Source organism: Phragmites australis, chromosome 1, assembly GCF_958298935.1.
Source record: "Phragmites australis chromosome 1, lpPhrAust1.1, whole genome shotgun sequence".
Taxonomy (NCBI): domain Eukaryota; kingdom Viridiplantae; phylum Streptophyta; class Magnoliopsida; order Poales; family Poaceae; genus Phragmites; species Phragmites australis.
The window spans coordinates 28,094,063-28,111,973 of record NC_084921.1 but is presented as its reverse complement, the minus strand read 5'-3'; positions in this window follow the sequence as shown (position 1 = coordinate 28,111,973).

Here is a 17,911-nt window from a genome sequence, read left to right as displayed (position 1 = left end):
GGCAAGGACGGCTGAAGGGAGTAGCCAGAGCAGCGACACCAACGATGACGGTGGGGAGCCAATGCCTCTTTTAAACCCTACTGTCGTTAGAGATGTCAATGATCGAGCAGTGACACCGACGAGTTCAGTAGGAGGCCAGAGCATCAATGACCCTATCCTCTTTGTTGACGTCGATGGTTAAAAAGAAACAAGGAAGCCTCTCCTTCCTCTTCGTCGAGTAGATCTTTTAGAACTTCTTGTAATCCTCTTTCCTTAGCTTATCTATAAAAAAGCTCAAAATCTTATTAAATTAAAGGTTTATTTTTCTACTACAACGCCTGGGTATGACTGCAAATCTACTCGTGAATGCAAAGAAATTTCAAACAAGTGTTTTGCCTTTGTTTCTTCTGGGTAGGTTAGGGAGTTTTTGGGATTTCTTATCGGAATGTTCATCGCGATCACCTTAGGTCATATCTTCAAGTGGAAAACATCTTAGCTCTCAGGCACTTCGAGGCATGATAAGGTTTTCTACAGCTCCTAAGATATTTATTCCCTTCTCGTCAGAGATATGGCATGCACGACAAGTTTTGTAGTCTAGTGTACGTGATCCAACTAGTTATTGGGGAAGGATTCCCGATTCCCAAATAGGCAGTCTAGAATCCCGAGTGCGCGTATGAGCTTATCTCATTTTTTTTAAGGCATTGTCTTGAAATAGATAAAATACATATATTGATAATATGACAAATAATATTGACAAAATATATCATAAATACTTACACATAGAACTTGCGAAATTGGAAGATAATCCAAGAATTTTGAAGTATTTGACCATCCTCTGTAGCTAACACATACGACCCTGGTCGGTTAAATTCGACCACCCTATAAGCACATTCCCACTTCAGAGATAGCTTATTGCTATTTTTTTGACTCTGTATGAGTCATAGAACCAGATCTCTAGGTTAGAAACATCTTTTGTGGATATTTTGATCATGATAACGCCAGAGAGCTTGTTGGTACAACATTGATCTTATCAACACATGTGTCCTTTTTTCTTCGAGAACATTGATGTCATCCTGTATTCTCGGTATTTCATCCTTTTTATTGTACAGTTCGACTAGAGAAGATTTGATCTTTAGTTCTTAGGGCAGCATTACTTCGGCTCCATAGATTAGGAAGAAAGGCATTTCACCCGTCACCTTGCTGGTTGTCGTTCGAAGTGCCCAGAGTACGTCAGGCAACTCAGAAGCCCATGCTTTAGTGTAAGTGGATAAGTGGTTGAAGACGCGGGTTTTGATTTCTTGAAGTACTAGACCGTTTGCATGCTTGACCTATCCGTTACTTTGTGCATGTGCCACAGATGCAAAGAAGATTGCAGTGCCTAGTTCATTGCGGTAATTGATGAACGTCGCACTGGAGAATTGAGTGTCATTGTTGGTGATGATCCTATTCGGGACGTCGAACCTTGTCATGAAGCTTTTCATGATGAACTTATTGGCAACCACCGAAGTGATTTTTTCGACTGGTTCAGCTTCAATCCACTTGGTGAAGGTATCAATTATGACGAATAGGAACTTGAAGCCCCCGGGCGGTACTAGAAAGGGCCCCAAAATATCCAGCCCCCAAGTCACGAATGGTCACAACAAGGAGATTGTCTGTAGGGCCTGAGCGGGTTGATGTACTTGTCAACTATGAAATTGACAGCTCGTACACTTTTTTTACTAACTCATTCACATTATAGAGAGTCGTAGGCTAATAGAAACCTTGTCTAAATGCCTTTTTGACCAGAGTTCGGAAGGAAGTGTGAGCTCCACACACCCCTCTATGGATTTATTTGAATAGTTCTCTACCTTGTTTTTGAGAGATGTATTTTATGAGTACTTCGCGAGCGCCTATTTGATAGGAGAACACCATCCACCAAGGTATACATCTTGGATCGATAGGAAATTTGCTCGGTTAGTGTATTGTCCTCAGGCACAACTCAATCTTGAAGGTACTTGTAGATTGGGTCCATCCACAAAACTTCACTTTCAAGCTAAGCCACAAGTTCCCCCACGACTCCTTTTAGGGTATCAATCTCTGGCGAACCCTCGAGCTAGTTATAGGTCTCGTAGACTACCACTCCTTCGGCTGTGTCCTCTGATGATTTCACATACAGCTTCAGGAGTTTCTATATGAAATTCCCAGATTGTCTTGGAGATCGTGAGGATGCTAGTTGGGTAAGACTATAGGAAAGGAAAGACTATAGACATAGGCGACTGTAGCAAAAATGGTTATATTAGGCCATGATTGTGATTTTGGTAATTAATGACAACATAGTCATTGAGACTAAAAGGTTTGTCACGAATATATGTTAGTAGGTCTCATGGATGCAATATATCAATAAGTCATCACAGCCAAGACAAAGTTTGATTGAATTGAAGAAGTCCTTGGAGAATTGATCTCACCAGAATGTATGGTACAGAGGAGTTTGCACTCACCAGAGCATTGTGCACAGAGGCTAATAGCCTCACCAGATAGTCCGGTGAATAGGATCTGAATTCACCAAAGTATTTTGTTTAGAGGCAAAGCGAAGGCTGGTGACTTCACCGAAATGTCCGGTGCTCTATGTGTTAAACTCATCGGGGTATTTCTGACAAAGAGGGAGAAGGCTGAGGACCTCACCGGATAGTCCAGTGATCTGCACAGGGTAACACTAGAGCATTTCTTGCAGAGAAGAATGCAAGTGCAGAAGATTGAAAATTAACCCACCGGAAGGTCCGGTGCTTGATTTGTGCACATCAGAGTATAGCATCAAAGTATTTCCTGCAGAGGCGACTACAAGTGCTAAAGATTGAAGATCAACTCACCGCATAGCCCGGTGATCACAGAGATAGTTGCACCGGAGCATTTCCAAGGAAAAAAAGAGAATGTTTAACTCACCGGATGATCCGGTGTGAATAGAATGAACATCGGATGAATGCACCAGAGCATTTTACATAGAGACTCTGTAAAGTCTTGGATGGCTAAAGATAACTCACCAGAAGGTCTAGTGATGGATTTGAAGGCACACCGAAGTGTCCGGTATTCACGAAGACTTTGAGTGGAAGTCCAATGTCTAGTTTCTGAGGTTGTACTCACCGGATGATATGGTGTTAGTACTACCATTCTCATCGGATCATCCGGTGTTAACAGCTTTTCTGAGCCATTGGAAAAACGGCTAGTTGGCGGATTTGAGGATATAAATACTCATCTACTCAATCATTTGAAGGTGTGGCATGCTGTTAGAGTCTATAGAAAGCTCATACACACTTGATAAGACATCTAAGCAATCAAAGGTGCTTAAAGTGATTATCCAAGGCAATTAAGCACAAGATTATAGAGTGTTTAGTGCTTATAGGCCTAGAGTGTGTTGTAGCTAGGTGTTGCAGCTTGAAGAAGGGATCAAGGAGTGATCATAACTTGTACCGAGTGGTACTTTGGTGCCTTGGAGTCTTGGTGACTCGCTAATATCTTGGGCTTTAGTGGCTCAAGCTTATTGACCCTCCGATTTGGTGTGGAGCAGTGGCAAGACACATGTATAGGGATGCGGAGACCCTTGCCTTGGTGGCTCAAGCTCAGAAGTGATCACGGTGGCAAATGACCAAAAGATAGGCTAGTGGTGAGACCTTGCCTTGGTGGCTTGGTGGCTCATCGTGCTTGAGACCTTGTCTTGGTGACTTGGTAGCTCAAGAGTCATGATCGAAAGAGTCATGCTGACTGAGAGCATATCCTTTGTGAAGCTTCAACGTGGACGAGGTTGACATTCATGTCATCGATACCACGGGATAAAAATCTCTTATGCCGAGTTTCTCTCTCTACCTTATTTATGTTTCTGCATTTACATACTTACAATTTACCTTGCTAGAGTAGGTTCCAATCCTCTTGAGTGGTAGAGTAGACACACTAGATAAACCTAGAACACATTTAGATAGAAATTGAGATAGGTTTATCTTGTGAAATTTTTGGAGCCAATTTGGTTTATGTTTCTAAGTGTCCTAATTCACCCCCCCCCCCTCTTAGGACGTTACCATTCCTCACAATGACGAATTTCTTTACCAACTTACTTACCTCCGTGAGGTAGTCTGTCATGATCTTATCTGAGGTTTGGTACTCTTTGCTAACTTACTTCACCACCAACTGTGAATCCCCTTTCACAAGTAGACAGCGGATGCATAGAGTAGAATCTACTCGAACTCCAGCGAACAGACCCTCATATTCTACTACATTATTCATGGTTGAAATATCGATCTGCAAAGCATATTGAAAGCTTTCTCCTATTGGAGAGATTAGTATAATCTCAGCCCCTGTGCCTTGAAACATGAGTGATATGTCGAAGAATAAAGTTCATACATCTAATAAAGTTACCGCAGTCATCTTAGGGTTGATCTGATTATGTCCATTTGGCCACGAAGTCGGCGAGTACTTGCGATTTGATTGTTGTTCGAGGCATGAAACAGACGTTGAAATGTCTCAGTTCAACGGGCCATTTGGCGATTTGGCCGATTGCCTCCTTGTTGTGCAGGATCTCACCGAGTGAGAATATTGATGGTACGATAACCTTATGAGCCTAGAAGTACAACATATACCCCACTTACAGCACGTGGTACATCATATAGTAGCTTCTGCACCTGCGGATAGCATTCTTTAGGATCATGGAGCACTTCACTGTGGTAGTATACCGGTCGTTGGTTTTTCTCTCGTTTGTCTTACGCTTCTCTTTCCACGACCAATACCCCACTTACAGTACGTGGTCTGTCCGTGATGTATAAGAGCAAATCTTCATTAGGGTTGGGAGCGAGTAGCACTGAGGGAGGGGAAGAAAGATACCTCTTCAATTTGACCATACAAACTTGTCGTGTTGTCTTAGTAACTTGAAGAAGGGAAGTCCTTGATCTTTGAGCTGAGAAATAAACCGGCTAAGGGTCGTCATGCATCCGGTTATTCTCTGAACTTCTCCTAATGACTTGGGAGGTTGCATCTCTTCAATAGATTTGATCTTTGTCGAGATCGGTTCAAGAAACATACCAATCTCATATATGTGTTGAGCCCAGGAATCAATCCCAACACATAGTGACTTCATTGATGATAATCATTACAATATCCAAACTTGATCAAATAAACCGTCTTATAAAATTGACCTTCGAGGGCCGAAGAACCAATTAAACTCTGCAGTGGAACTAAACAAACTACGAAGACTCTAATCCTTTAGGACTCTTTCAAATGCATCATTGTTGTAGAAAGCATCTTAGAACGATCCACCTTCAGCGTACTCCTCAATACATTCTCCAACTCAGTGTTTGGTGATAGCAAGAGTGAGCACTTGTCGTATTCAACAAGTTGTGAAGAAAACAGTATGCATACGAAGGCTTAACAAGAATAAGGCTAATATGGCTCTCTTGCATAATTAGCATTTAAATAAAAACATTTGAAAAGCAATAATAATTAAATGAATAACAAACCACCTCAATATTCCTTTGATCTTGACTCAACCAACTAACCAACACCTCAACCCAAAGTTCCATCCACTAAGATTGAACCCTCAATCATAGTTTCCACCACTACGATTGACCATCCTCAACTATGATTCCCGCCATCATAGCTGACTCGACTAACCAAAACATCAAATTATAATCATGGTAGGTTTTTAGTGCCGCTCAAGACCATGAGCATGGCTGAATATTTAGTTTTAACTCTGCAGAGATTGTAATCTATCCACAAAATGTTTCATCCCATTTTGTCGAGCATCCGTTGGCCGACGGAAAACTCTTACACACTACTGAGGTGTGCTCTAGGAATCCATTACAAAGCCTTTACAATGCCCCTCTCAGCACGTGTCTACCCGCTAAGATTTCACTGTCGCTTGATTCCACCTTAACAACGAAAGCCCCCTCTTGCGCTTTTCGGATCCCAAGATATTGTCCATTCATCGCTCTTCTGTTTGGTCTATACTATGTTGAGAGTAAGCAGATTACTTTGCTAGACCTGTCTCATACCAGACTTGTGGTTGTACTATAAACACAGAAAAGTCACCCCATGAACTGGTCCTTAGATTTGAGCAAGACTACCACTTTTCCAACCATACATCTCATCATACCACCTACTCAAATCCTTATATCATGTTGTTACAAAAAATATTTCATCATATTTTATCATGGTTGCATAGGACCATTATCAAGTTTGTGGAACAATTATCATTATTACCATCCCAAAGCAAGGCTAAGCATCATCTACCCATCCATAACCCAAAACCATAATATCAAGACAAGGATGATAAGGGAAAAACTAAGGTAAAACCTAATCTTGGGATTCCTAATAAATTATTAGCATGCATGTATATAAAACAGAACATTTATAAAACTAGGATAAAAATGATCAGGAACCTAACTTGCCTTCACTAAACTCAGTTGTGTCTTCAAAATCCTAATAATATAGACCTTCTAGCTCCTTCTGAACGTTGGTGTCTATTCGCAACATACGCGGAAAAGCAACAACATATAAACACCAAGATCCAAAAAGAACAAAAAACACACAACAAACGTCATACTCGCAAGATTACACTATTCCGGACAATTCGGTGAAAGAACAGGTCAAAACGGAGCTACGGTTGATAAGTTATTATTTTTTCAAGATTAAAATAGGACTAGAAAGATTATCTACATATGAAATTATGTTGCTAGGAATTTTCTAGAATTTTTTCAAAGCCATTTAGATTTTCTAGCATTTATATGAATTATAAAATGATTTAAAATTGTTAAATATAATTAAATAAACCTATTAAACATTATTAAATATTTGTAGAAATTAACTTACTAATTATTATTATTATTTAGAATTATTTTATTACCGAAAAACTATTTATTGCCCAATATTTACTAATTATGAAGTCAGCAAAACAATTAAATCAATCAAAAAGAAAAGAAAAAGCTAACTGGGCTATTGACTAGGCTACTAGTGCTGACGTGGCGTGACAAGTAAGCAAAAGCGCTGATGTGGTTGGGTGACTGGGTCGATGATGTGGCACTGGCTGACTGGGATTATGTGAACACGTGTCGCACTCGAATTGGCTACTGAAGTAGTATAAGAGTCTTCAAATCTACACTATCGAATCTAGATTCGACGGCTTAGATGCTTTGGCTCTTGGCTCTGGCGGTACAGAAGGTGGTGATGACTTCCCACGGTGGCGCATCACCGGAAACCATCCCGAATTGCACTCCGATGACCTATCTACTCCCGTGAGCGGCGGAAAAAGTTAGGGAGAGCACGAGGAACTCACCTAGGGTATGTGTTGGCATCGGAGAAGCTCTAGAATGGGTGACGGTGCACGGCGGCTTGGAGTTTTGGAGCTCGACAGCAAAGGGCTCCAGCGTCAATTTCTTCTCGGTGACTTGGGCAAAAGATGCGGGATGGTCTGGGGAGGCTCTAGGGTCGCATATATATAGGCGGGAGGCTACCATATCTCCAAATCGACTTGGATTTGAAACTAGAGGCGGCGGCGGCTCAAACTCAAATTCAAGGATTCCAATGTGCTCTGTACTCTATCTCTTGGGCAAAAGCTCGCTCATAGGCTCTAGAATCTTTCCCTTTTTGATCTGTACCTCACCTCTATCTCTAACTCATGAATTTGATCAGGACTCCATACGACTGGCAGTCTCCTTTGCATGTTCATTTCGAACTTGGCTCAAGCTTAAGGCAATCTGACGTGGGCTTAAGCTTCTAGATGCTCTGGCAAATCTGTTTTGGTAGTTGGTGCTTTCTCTCTGGCTTGGACACGGTGTCGATGACACTGTGGTGCCGGCTGCTGCTGCTACTGCGAGCTGAATTAGAGAAGGAGAAGAGAGGAGGGATGGCAGGCTGGGCTGACAGATGAGCTGGGCTAGCTGGAGTTGGGCCGAACAGAGAGAAGAGAGGAGGAGAGAGCTGGGCTTTGGTCCATTCGGCTCAAAAGCTTTTCTTTTTCCATTCTTTTTCTCTCATGTGTATGCACATGTATTTTTATACTTATATAGCGTATATACCACATATATGTATAGGCTCACATAAACAAGCAATCCAGCAAGCAATCAAATATATACATATATATATATATATTCTTCGGATTATTTAACTTGGCAAATTCTTTTATTTCTTTGCAAAAGTTTTATATTTTCTTGGTTTTAGGATTTTGGGCTGTTACAATCTTCTTGAGATTGACTTATATTCCTCGGTAGGACAGTAGGTAACCGAGCAGTTTCCCCATGCCAACTCTAAATGCGCACTTCTCTGGGTTTAGTATGATTGGATTGTTGCATAGTTTGTTGAACGTTTCTTGTAGGTCAGAGATGAGATCTTCCTTCGTGTTGGTTTTGACGATGAGATCATTGATGTAGGCCTCGAAATTCTAGCCGACCTAATCATAGAGTATTATCTGCATTCCCTGTTGGTGTGTGATATTGACATTTCAATCCGAAGCACATTTTAACATAGCAATAGACTCCAAACGGAGTGATAAAGGAGGTATTCTCATCATCCTCTGGATGCATGCTAATCAGGTGATAACCGGAGTAGGTATTGAGGAGGCTTAGATAGTCACAGTAGGAGGTGGAGTCAATTATCTGATCTATTTGTGGCAGAGAAAAAGCATCCTTGGGACATACTTTGTTGAGATCGGTGAAGATGACACACATTCGCCATTTGCTATTTGATTTTTTGACCATGACAGGGTTTGCGAGCCACTCAGGGTGATTCACCTCCCGAATAAAACATGTTTTGGTGAGCCTTATGATTTCCTCTTCAATAGCTTCTTCCTGGCAGGTGAGAACCATCTGAGTTTTTTCTTGATCGGTTTTGCGTTGGGCTAGATAGCTAGTTTAGGCTCAACCACCTCCCTGGGTATCCCAGGCATGTTTGACAGTTGCACGGCAAATACATCGATGTTTGCCCGGAGGAAGATGATGAGCGCAAGTTTCTATTTGGAATCTTGGCTGGAGCTGATCCGAATGGTTTTGGATGGCTTCATTGGGTCTAGAGGAATTGCTTTGACTTCACTGTGTGACTTCACGATGGTCTTAGGTCTGGAGTTTTTTCATCTCCTTGTCGGGTTGATGCTGTGTGGCCATGTTCAGACTCCATTTATCATAGCATAGACTTGCTTTCGTGTAGCCCCCGATGGTAATGACTCCCTGAGGTCCTAGGATCTTCACACACTAATAAGCATAATGTATGTCTGTCATGAATTTGGCGAGAGTAGGTAATGAAATGGTGTGTGAGATTAGTAAGTGTTCAATCCTCTCTTTGGACTCCAACTACAACACTAGTAATGAAAATTCGATATCTGCTTGCGTTGTTAACTTTTGTATATCATCTAGTGCAAAATTACCTATATATCATGATGATATGGTTAATTTTCCTTATTGTAATGCATCTATTTCCTTTAGTATTTGTGAGACTAATATGTTGACGGAAATAGAAGCCTACTTGAGATAAAGCTTAGGTGGAAACGCCTCAAGAAAAATCAAGAAAAGAGGTCCACCTAAGAGAAGATCAAGAACAAACAAGATGTGCTATACATGTCGCCAATATGGATATCATAGCATAGATTGTCCTCAACTTAGAAGTAAAGCATCCCCTTCTTGAAGATGCTCATCCCCTCACACCAATGCTCCTACGTGCCTTATGGCAAAAGGTAAAAAGAAAGTGAAAAGTGAGGTTAATAATGTTAATGCTAGTTTTAATGTTAGTGATAGTGATGAGCTCGGGTTTGATCTTTTGAGCCAAAAGGACATGCCTACAATGATTAAACTTATGCGCATAATAGAAGGCCAAAAGAAAAACCTCGAGAGGCAAGAGGAATTCCTCATTGAGAAAATAGAAGAACTTAAGGCCTTAAATAAGAAATATGTAAAACTCAAATAATCCCACAGTTCTTTATCTAATCTTTATAGGGATCTTAAAGTTAAGCATATTTTTTTGAATGATAAATTAGATTATATGCCTCTAATGGATTTAGAAATGTCATGTCCTAATTGCAATACTTTATCTAAGGACAAATGCACTATCTCTCCTATTAATGATACTTGTGCTTATAACTCTATTTCTCATGTAGCATCTATGGAGAAAGAAAATGTTAAGCTAAGGGCTCAACTTGAGGAGTTAACCAGCAAGTATGTGGAACTACAAGAATTTCATGATAAGCTTTTGCACTCATGAAAATCTTGTAGCTTCTCAAACCAAGCTAGAAATAGCTTATAAGGTAATTCTTACAAATATAAAATTATATGAACCACATGTGGATAATAGCACACATTGTTTGCAAAATATTGATTTAACATGTGCTAGTTCTGGAAATTCATCTAATAAAAATTCTGTATCCAATGATGAACTATCTATTCCTTGGTGCTCTAAAAAAATTGTCTCCTCTAGTTCTACTTGTGAAACTAACATTATACTCTTTGATGAGTATAGTGAGTATTATTGTTGAGGGAAATACCGTGCCACGGATAGTACCTTGAGTCACAGCTCTACACTAGCGGGGTTGGAAACTTGGAAGTCTATGGTGACAAATTTTGTTATAATAGAAAGTTGTGATGAGTTGTATGTCAAGGTCTGAAACGGGTCGCTGAGAGTCCCCGAGAGCAAGCTAAGCGTCTAGTGTGCAGTGTCCCTTTGAAGTGTCAGAACGGAGTGTCTAGTGCAGTGTCGTCACTGTGTTGCTGTGCGTATACTTCCTCCAAAATGTTGGATCAATGCCGGGGGATCGGCCTACGGCAACGCCAACTTCGCCTGAACGAGAAGCTGTTGTTATTAGCCGAGCTGCGCGTGCACGGAATGGACACTACACTAGACGGAATAAATAAATAAATTAGCGGAAAATTAGCAAACGATCTCTTCATTCATTTTGGTGTCGATATATTCGTTAGATGGCGTTTCCATAGCGCATCCATATCTTCATATCTTGATGTTCTGTTTGATGCTATCGCGTCCAATATTTGTATTTTCGTTATAATATATGGACACGTAGTTGAGTTTTTAAGTGTAGGGACGAGAATGATGACTAGATGAGGTAAATAGGCGTATCAACCAAATTTCTCTAGAAACAGATGGTCTTCTCCTATTTTATCATCCACACACCTCAAAACATAAAATGAAAGCAAGAAAACAAGAGAAACAAATCATAGCGAAAAACTATCCATAGAACCATGACTCTCATAGATATATATGAACACTAGGTTTCATGAAAACTCATTTTAAGAGTCATAGCCACAAAAAGATCGCAACTTGAGAATGAACCACTTAGAACCATAAAAGCTCATTTTAAGAGTCATATCCACAAAAAGATCACACTTTGAGAAGGAACCACTTAGAACCAAGAATCAAGTCACCGAGTGAAGAAGGTCTTCAAGTCTAGAGACAAAGGAGATTCAAGACCATTCTATAAGTGAATTTTATACTTCTAGCACCACGAAGAACAACTTCGAGGTGATGGAAAAATCAGCTCTTAACCAAAACAAAAACTTGCACCAAAAACCAAAAAAAAAATTGCAAAAACAAAAGAGCCAATAGAAGAAAACTAGGAGGAGATGAACACAAGCATAAAGAGCAACATGATCTCCATTACTTGTAGAGGACAACCCTCTTTTCGACATATTACAAAAGTATTTTGCTCATAAAAGCTCTCGTCTAATACATAAGCTAAGCACTCCTCACACCCTTCTAAAACCCTAGCTTACAACTCTCAAATAGCTGGCTCACTCCTCTTCTACAGCCATACTCCTCTATCTATAGGCCCAAGGAGGTTACTTAGCCTTTAAGTTTCCTTGTTCCCAAAATACTTCTCTCTTCCAATATACTCCTACCTACCACCGAGGCATTTTGGTCCATCATTTGCTTTGTCCATCGAACATCATGATGTCTTTATGACTTAGCACTGCCTCGATGCAAGCTTCATGATGATGTCACGTGCACTCCATCCTTCCATGATTTTGAGGCCAAACTGTGAAACCGTCTTGCACGTTTCTCAAAGCGTGACTCACCGTCACTTGCTTACACCTTAAACAAGCATCCCAATGTCGACACGTGTATTTTGTCTTGCGATCTTGACCGTTGGCAAGTCTCTCTCACTCCCGATCCCTCGGGTCACCTTGTCACTTGCACCGACATCCCTTTCGCTTGACTTTATCAACACGTCATCTTTATCTCCTTTCTCACACTTTACTTGATCTCTACGTATACAACTAGGATCACCCTTGACTCCACCCGACCTCCTTGATCATCTGACACCAAGCATCCCGCTTAGCCCCGATCGTCCCTCCGTCGACCACCAAGTTGCATCCACTACACATCATAAGACAAGCACAAACATATCTCCAATTCTGTTATAGGTTAGTCAAACACAAAATCCTCAGTTGAAAAGCTCATCTCAGCCAAATCGCGAACACTAGATGTTCTAGCGTTGCCAATTCCTCATCATCGGATCATCCTGCGTGTACATCCTAACCAAACAAGCTATTTTTTGACCTCTGTAGAAAAATTGGTCCGGTGAAGCCACCTGTGTACACAATGCTCATCACCGGACCATCTGGCGATTACAATTCCATCAGAACCCATTTTGTAACCTCTCTGGAATAAATGTTTCGGTAAAACCTTCGGTGTGCACACCAGGCCATCCGGTGTGTACAAAAGCTCTTTCTCGTAAACAAATAGTCCAGCATTAACAACGGATTATCGTCAGACCATCCAGTGCATAGAATCACACCAGATGCACCTTGCAACCTTCTCTGAAAAAATTAGTCTAGCGTGCACTACTAACCATTGCTGAACCATCCGACTTTGCAATGAATTTTTTCTTCTGGGTCAAAACCCTCCGGCGTGAAATCTTCTAAACGCCGGACCAGCCGACGTGTTCAATTTCCCAAGCGACGGACTATCCGGTGAGGCAAATTTTTTTGACTCAGAAACAAAGATGTCATATCTATTTTCTCTTCAAATTTAGTTAGTCATGATCATAATTGTAATACATAGGCATGCTCATGCAATCCCAAAAATCATCAAATCAAATTATTAACCTTATCAATCACTCATCACATATAAACCAAGATACATTTCAACTTGATTTCTCAACCTCCCCCTTGATGAGTGCATTGAAAACTCTCAAAGCATAAAGATTTTGGTTTGAATAATTCAACAAGAGAAGTTCATCCAAGTGACCACAAGCTAAAGAATGTGCAAATCAAGGTCACTTGTCATAATAAAGATTGCAAAAGCCCGAAGAGAAGCAAAGACAAGCCAAAAATGCAAGAACTCACCCTTGATGAATACACATTTTTCATTACACAAGATTGTTCTTTGTGATTTAGTGCATATGCATATTTTTCATTACACAAGATTGTTCTTTATGATTTAGTGCATATTTTCTCCCCAAAAGCTTAGTGCATATTTTTTCCCCTTTGGCAATGCAAACATCAAGGACAAAAGACCATGTAATACATGAATATGCAGACCTAATGAGCTTTCACAAGTATATCACAAAGCATTTGCGAAAGCTAGATACATTGAAGGGCTATGGAGAGTAGATTGTGGAGCTCACAATCGCATAGAGTATAAAAAAGAGACAGTGACATAAGAGCATGAAGCTTTACAAGCTAAGCCTAAAAAATTATTTATGCATTTAAGTTCACATAGCCGAATCATGTTAAAAGTGACCAACATATAAGCATCCACTCGTGCCAAGGCAATACAAACATTAACAACTAGCAAATTTCAATATCGAACTAGGTATACAAGTATTCATGGAAGTAGGCTTTTCAAACGCTCATATATGAAACCAAAATTTAGTTAGATCAAGTGATTTAAAAGATGAAGCATCTAGGCACAATTCTTTGTATTTCATTTTATCCTTAAGTTGTCTCTTAACCAAGCGAAGTGTCACACGACTAGATATAGAAAACACCTTAAGGCTTCAAGACAACCGTATTGGATCACATCTTAGCATAAGAAACTTGATTGATCAAGATTATTCAAAGTGCACAAATTATCAAGTTTTTCATAAGATCATGTCAAGTAGTGTCTTTGCTACACAAGAAACACATGTTGCCACAAGGTTCTATCATGAGTTAAATATTTGGCAAAGACAGGAAACATAATACAATGTTCCCAATCTACAATCTTGAACCAAGAAGGCTAGCAAGATATTTATCAAACTAGCTTTAATACAAGCATTGACTAAGCCAAAACAATTACGAATATGATGATAAAAAATTGTAGCATTTTATAGTCTACATGGTTCATAAAATAGCCTAATTTCATCTTTAGAAAAGTTAGCTTGCTTGAAATGTTTCATGTCAAAACATCAAAAGAAATCTAAGTTTAAAAGCTTGCTCCTCACAACTACTCAACTCAGTCCAAATTCAAAACTAGCAACTGAAAATGCTAAAGACATACAGGTCAAAGCTTCACTACTATGATTATCTTACAAGATAATATACAATGCAAATACAATAAAAGTAAGATAGAATATGTACAATAGTAACTCTCTCTCTCACACAATGCCATAGGGATGACACACTCCAAGCTCTCCCCTTAGATAGGTAAATCTAATTGCATCTAGAGACTTAGTAAAGATATCGGTAAACTGGTATTGGGTATCTATGTATCTTAAGTCAATGTCTTCCTTTTCATTGTGATCTCGCAAGAAATTGAATCTCACATCTATGTGTTTGGTTCTAAAGTGTCAAACTGGATTATTGGCTAAGCTTATGGTACTGGTGTTGTCACACAAAAGTGACACACTCTTGAAGTTTAACTCAAAATCTTTCAAAGTAGCAACTATCTACAAAATCTGAAAACAATAGCTATCGACAGTAACATATTCAACTTCAACAGTTGACTATGCAACACTAGATTGTTTGCGAGAAGACCAACAAACAAAAGAGGTACGCAAGAAATAACAAGTATCAGAGGTACTCTTTCTGTCAATTCTACAACCAGCAAAATCAGCATCTGAAATACCTCAAAGAGAAAGCGAATAGGATACAGAAAACCAAAAACCATACTCAAGAGTGTGTTTGAGATACCTCAATATACGCTTCACCGCTAGATGTCATTGGTGATGCTTGAAAGCGAGCACACAAGCAGACGACGAAGTGGATATCAGTTCTTATTACCGTTAGGTACATGCGAGAGCCAATCATGCTCATGTACTCCCGTTGGTCCACTGTCTCACCATCTTCATTAGGATCAAGCACGGTTGAGATAGTCATTGGTGTCACCAAGGGCTTCGCATCACTTATGTCAAACTTTTTCAACATATCCTTTGTGTACTTCGCCTGATGGATGAATATACCCTACTTGTATTGCTTGATTTGCAACCCAAGAAAGAAGTTGAGCTCGCCCATCATCGACATCTCAAATTTTCTGCTCATAGTTTCTGCAAACTTGGCCACAAGAGTATGAGAAGAGCCACCAAAGATGATATTATCCACATATATCTAAACAAGTAGAAAATCATTGTCATGCTTAAAAGTAAACAAAGTTTTATCCAATGACCCCATCACATACTCATGCTCTAGCAAGAAGGACTTAACCCTATCATACCAAGCCCTAGGCGGTTGCTTAAGCCCATACAAAGACTTATAAAGTTTGTATACTCTATGAGGGTATTTGGGGTGCTTAAAACCTAGGGATTGCTTGACATAGACCTCCTTCTTTATGAATCTATTTAGAAAAGCACTTTTAACATCCATTTGATACAACTTAAAACTCTTGGATGCCAAAAATACAAGGAGAATCCTAATGGCTTCTAGTCAAGCTACAAGCGCAAAGGTCTCTCCAAAGTTTATCCTCTCTATTTGAGTGAAACCCTAGGTCTTAAGTCTAGCTTTATTTCTCACTACAGAATCATCCTCCCACTGCTTGTTTTTTAAAACTCATTTGGTGCCTATGGTATGAACATTTAGGAGTGGCTCTACAAGGACTCAAACTTGGTTTCTCTCAAGTTTTCTAATTCTTTGTGCATGGCATTGACCAAATTTAAATCAGAAAGAGCGTGTCTAACATCATGAGGCTCAAAAGATGTAACAAATGCAAAATCAATAAAATGAGCATGTTAAGTAGATTTGGACCTTGTTAACCTCTCATCAAGGTCTCCAATCATTTGCTGTGAGAGGTATCTCTGATGAATGTATTGAGGAGGCTTGCACATTTTCTCTGTAACTAAAAGGAGATGAACACAAGCATAAAGAACAACATGATCTCAATTACTTGCAAAGGATAGCCCTGTTTTCGGCAAATTACAAAAGTATTTTGCTCACAAAAGCTCTCATCTAATATATAGACTAAACACTCCTCTCACCCTTCTAAAACGCTAACTTACAACTCTCAAATGGCTAGCTCACTCCTCTCCCTAAGTCTATAAATAGAAGGGTAGGGTTGTTCCTAAAATACCCTTCTATTTATAGGCTTAGAAAGGTTATTTTAAGTTTTCCTGTTCCTAAAATACTCATCTCTTCCAATGCACTCCAACCTACTACCAGAGTATCATGGTCAATTATTTGCTCCTTCCATCAAACGGTTGTGGTGTCTTTATAACTTAGCTTCGCTTCGACGCAAGTTTCACGATGATATCATCTGCATTCCATCTTTCCACGGTTTTGAGATAAAACCACGAAACTATCTTGCACGCTTCTCAAAACGTGACTCATCGTCACTTGCTTATACCTAAAGGCATCTCGATATCGACACATGTACTCCGTCTTGCAATCTTGACCACCAGCAAGTCTGTCCCGCTCTCGATCCCTCTGACCGTCTTGTCACTTGCACATGCATCCCTTTTGCTTGACTTTGTCAACACACCATCTTCATCTCCCTTTTCACGTTTTGCTTGATCTCTACGTATACAACTAGGATCACCTTTGACTCCACCAGACCTCTTTGATCATCCAGCACCAAGCATCCTGTTTAGCCTCGATTATCCCATCATCGATCGCCAAGTTGCATCCATCACTTGTACATCATAAGACAAACACAACATATCTCCAATTCCATTATAGATTAATCAAACACAAAATCCTCAGTCGAAAAGCTCATCCCAGCCAAATTGCAAATTTTAGATGTTCTGGCGTTGCCAATTCCTCATCGTCAGACCATCCGGCGTGTACATCTTCACCAAACAAGCTATTTTGTGACCTCTCTGGAAAAACTAGTCCGATGAAACCTCCGATGTACACACTACTCATCACCGAACTATCTGGCGAGTACAACTCCACCGGAACACATTTTGCAACCTCTCTGTAATAAATACTCCGGTGAAGCCTTCAGTGTACACAACGGAACATCCAATATGTACAAAAGCTCTTTCTCTGAAATAAATAGCTTGGCGTTCATAGCAGATCATCGTCGAACCATCCGAGTATAGAATCACACGAGACACACTTTATAACCTTCTCTAAAAAAAAATTAGTCCAGCGTACATTGTTGACCATCATCAGACCATCCGACGTTGCGATAAATTTTCTCTTCTGAGTTAAAACTTCTGGCATGAAATCTTCTGAACGCCGGACCATCCGACATGTTCAATTTCCCAAGCACCAGAACATCTAGTGAGACAAATTTTTCTGGACTATGAGACAAAGATAGCATCCCTATTTTCTCTGTAACTTTGGTTAGTCATGATCATAATTACAATACATAGAAATACTTATGTAATCCCAAAATTATTAAATCAAATAATCAACCTTGTCAACTCATCACATATAAAACAAAGCACTTTTCAATTTAATTTCTCATTAAGATTCAGTTTAGATGTAAACGGGCTCGTAGCCCAGCGGTAAGGCCTAGTGGGCCACATTGGTAAAAAAAAAAGATTCAGTTCAGATCTCAAATAAATCATGGATTTTGATCCCAATGCCTGACCCGTTCCAAACAGGCCTTTTACTCTCTTCTT